The sequence below is a fragment of the Glycine soja genome, chromosome 19, assembly GCF_004193775.1.
Source record: "Glycine soja cultivar W05 chromosome 19, ASM419377v2, whole genome shotgun sequence".
Taxonomy (NCBI): domain Eukaryota; kingdom Viridiplantae; phylum Streptophyta; class Magnoliopsida; order Fabales; family Fabaceae; genus Glycine; species Glycine soja.
The window spans coordinates 43175410-43179587 of NC_041020.1; positions in this window are offsets into that span (position 1 = coordinate 43175410).

A 4178-nucleotide genomic window follows, 5' to 3' on the forward strand; every position below is an offset into this window, starting at 1 on the left:
TTTTATAGAATTTCAACCTTTACATGTTAACTTAACCTAAATATTCTTTCACAAATCTCTTATAATTGTTTAACTCGATCAAAACTTTACACAAAATTCTCACAATTAATTCAATTTTGCTTATAACGCACTCCAAAAGCACTAATCTACTACAAAAGCATCAATGGGGTGTCTGTGCTTCTAATTGTCAGTGATTAATTTTTCATAACGATAATTAAACTGAAGTATCAAATTAAAAAATGAATAAAAGTTTAAAGACCTAATTAAAAATTTGGTAAAAGTGTGAGGAACTGTAAATCAATTTAACCTTTTTTTAATATAAAGATTTTTTTAATTCTTATAAAAAAAATTATTCACTTGTAATCTTTAAAAGTATGATTTTTTTTTCTTTGATGAAGGTCTAAATTGAAATATTTTTATAGGAATTAAAAATGTCATATTTCTTTACAAAATATACAAATACTTTATGGGCATAATTTATAAAAAGAAGAAAAGATTATCCATATATATAATTTATAAAAATATATATAATTTATAAAAACAGAAAGAATATTTGAAAAAAGTGATTTATAATTATTTTAAAGTGTTTATTTTAATTTTACATTCAAACTACATTATAGTATTATTCTATGATGCTTTTTTTCTTCAACTATCCAACATTGATCTTTGCTCTCTCACTCCCTTTCTCTCACATTTTTAATCTTCATCACTACGCTCCACAAAACAAGCAAACTAATGTCCTCAAGTGTTTTTTTTTTTTTTTTAAAGTTTTATTAAGTGTTTGAGCTAATTCCTTTTATGTTTCCCTTCTCTTTAAAAGGGAGAAATTTGGCGAAACACACTTTCTAAAATGCTCTTGAAAAATTAAATAGCTTATTTTTATATATAAAAAAAAGTAAAAGTATTTTTTAAAAGATCTAGGTCAATAAAATTTTAGAAGAAAAAAATCAACTTCTCTTTCCTTTCTCCCTGCTCTTTCTCTCTTTTCTGACTCTCTCTTGAATCATTTTTAGCTAATGAAATGAAATTTACTAAATAGTTTGAATTTAATTTTTAATTAAACTCTTATTTTTAAACTTTAACTTTTAAATAATTTTTAAAATACAAAATTTAAGACTATATATAACTTCGGCCACATAAATGAGCCTTAAATTGGTCAAGGGCACAATAAATTGGTCAAGAATGTGGAGTACGTACAAGCAATACTTTAACTGACATATAAATTTGTACTTTAAAATACTATAAAATCATCAAAAGCAAAACAGCTGACACACAAATTCGAAAAAGAAAGTTGCATTGGAACTGCCTAAAGAAATTTGAGTTGAGTACTTCTATAATATATTTTTTAACATATTTCTTCTAATAAACTTTTTATTATTATTTAAAAATTATTAAAAACTACCAAATTACGAGAAAGACTTATTGAATGAGAAATAAGATTAATTAATTTATAAAATTTTATGAGTTTTATTAAATTTTAACTAATATAAAAAAGTGTTACAAAGATATGTTAGAGAATCTAATGTTGTCATTTCTATAAAGTATAATTTTTTTGGTTAATAATTGAATGAGTTTTAACATAATAAGAAAAGGGGATCCTTAAACTATAGAATTTCTTTTGAAAATTAAAGAGATAAAAAGGGCTGCGGACGTGGCAGCAAACTAGCTCAAACCAACAGGCAACATCTGCATGCCCTTCATTAAATCTCTCAACCTAACAAAATCTACCTTCACATGTCTAAATATAATATCATATTATGCAGAAGTCAAGGGGAACAAAATAATTAACCACATGCGAAAGCATATCTCTAGAGCTTATTATTATTATTATTATTATCTCTTTTTCCCTCACATAAAACATCTACGTTGAAGCTAGCCACTAGTCAGCATACGCACTAGTCCAAATATTATATGCAAACATGCATGTAACTAGCAAATGTAGTAAATTTTTCTACATGCATGCAGAGAATATCACACACACAAAGGGGCTTGCCAGGTAGAAACTATAAAGCACCTTCCTCTTACATATAAATTAATTCTGTCAAGTTGAAATTCCATCCACCAAGAGAATGCTATATAATATTTTTGGAAGGGATAAAGAAGCTTTAAAATTATCGAACTTTGTAGAATATCCTGATCTTATTAAGGAATATACTCTTAAACTGTGAATTGAATAAACCATAACTATGTGTCATCCTCCATGTTTGTTGTGACGGGTAATCGAGTTTAGCATACTTAATTACCAAATACCAATTGTGTTCACATTTGTGTGATCTTCCTACTGACCAAATATCTCTTTGCTTCATGCCACTTTAGTGACCATATCTGCCCAAGATCCCAATTCTGAAACCTTATTCTTGTCCTCCGAAAATTTGAACTGCATAGGAAAGGAATCTTTCAAAGGGGAGCTTTCAAAAAGAGAGGATATATTGTTGCCATTTCTTTCCTTTTTTTCGGGCAAGCAAACAACAAATCTTCTTCTGATTTTACTTTCCAATCTTTGCAAATTAATATACTTCCTCCAAAATCCCAAATTGAATTTGCATAGGAGATCTATAAGAACCACTTCCTTGGTAATTTAAACAATTTGTTTTCTTAAACATTAAACGTAAGTAATTTGTCTTCTTAAACATTAGGTATGCCCATGATAATTTCGGCCTCATAGTTTCAAATACAGGCTGCCATATAGCTTCTTTCCTTGAATTAGGGCCTATAAAGAGTCCCAAGTAATTGAAAATAATTAAGGGAGGCTACCTATTTTGTAGTTTGGGAAAGATGAAGCTGATTTTGATAAATTATCCTCCACACACTAATTGCAATTACGTTGCTTTTGTGAAAGTTTATTTTTAGTTAATCAATTAATTCAAAACACATCAAAATCTTCTTTGTGGTCCAGGGAAATGTCCCAAGTACTCGCCTCTCCTATAAACAAACTATCGTATGCAAGTTGAAGATGAGAGATTTTTGTCCCATCTGTTTAGCTTTCCAATATTTGTTGCTCTACGAATTAATCAACCCGGCCCACTCAACCCCTCAACCTACAGCTAATTCTTATCAACAAGCTGAATCTTTTAGGTTAGATTTTCATTCACCAGAACAGATAGATTGTCTAAAAAAACACAAAATCTAATCCAGGATTTCCATCATCCTAAAGGGCCCGTCATGCAATCAAGATACATTCCCCATCATTACAACTTTATAAGATTATATATAAATAATCATTTACTTTTAATAAAAAAAATTTAGAGTATTTTTACTATAGTGTTTTAAACAAAAAAATATAAAATTATATATATATATATCATAAGTATTAGATATCAAATATAAAACTTTATACACACATGGTGAGTGTAAAGTGTAAAACGAGTAAAATATTATTTTTAAAATAAAAAAGATAATACATTAAATTAAACACTATCTCTTAAAGAATAAGAGTCTATTTTACTCTAAAATATTTATATAAACAAGAAAAATAAAATAAAAAGTAAAATATTTTTCATGTCATAATATACACAAACATAACATAAGAAAATTAATTAAATGACATTTTATTCTTCTCTTTTAATTGATAACTTACCTGTATAGTTCTTCTTTGTTCTTTTGCTTTTCCCACTGATAAAAAAAAATCAAAAGTGTACACAAATATTATAATAAAAAGAATAAAATTAATTTGCATAATTATCACATTTTAAAATATTTTAAAATATATGCATTTATTTATTTAGTATTTCAAATATTTTCTGTTAGTTTTTTAAAATTATTTTAACTAATTTTTTAAAATAAAAAATTCAAATAAAATTTAAATAAATTAAATATTTGCTTACTAAATTAAAATAATGTATGGAATTTAAAGTAATTGGGGCGATGCGTGTGGTAAAAAAATAAGTAGCTTGTAACCAATTAATCAATTGTCTAGTATTTGTTTTATTTTTAAAACTCGTTATTTTCTTTTAAATAGCTTGTAATAAAATCTCTTTATATTGTATTGCTGATAATAATAAAAAATTATATTGTACTCCTTTTAGTGCCAACCGCTAATATTATTGTGGAGGGTTAATTTTAGTGCCAACCGCTAATATCTTGCATTGTGGCACCATACTCTCCTTTTAAATTTCTTGGGTTCACTGTAGGTTGCAAAGTGCAAACCTAAGAAATTAAGGTCGTCTTGTGCTCCAATA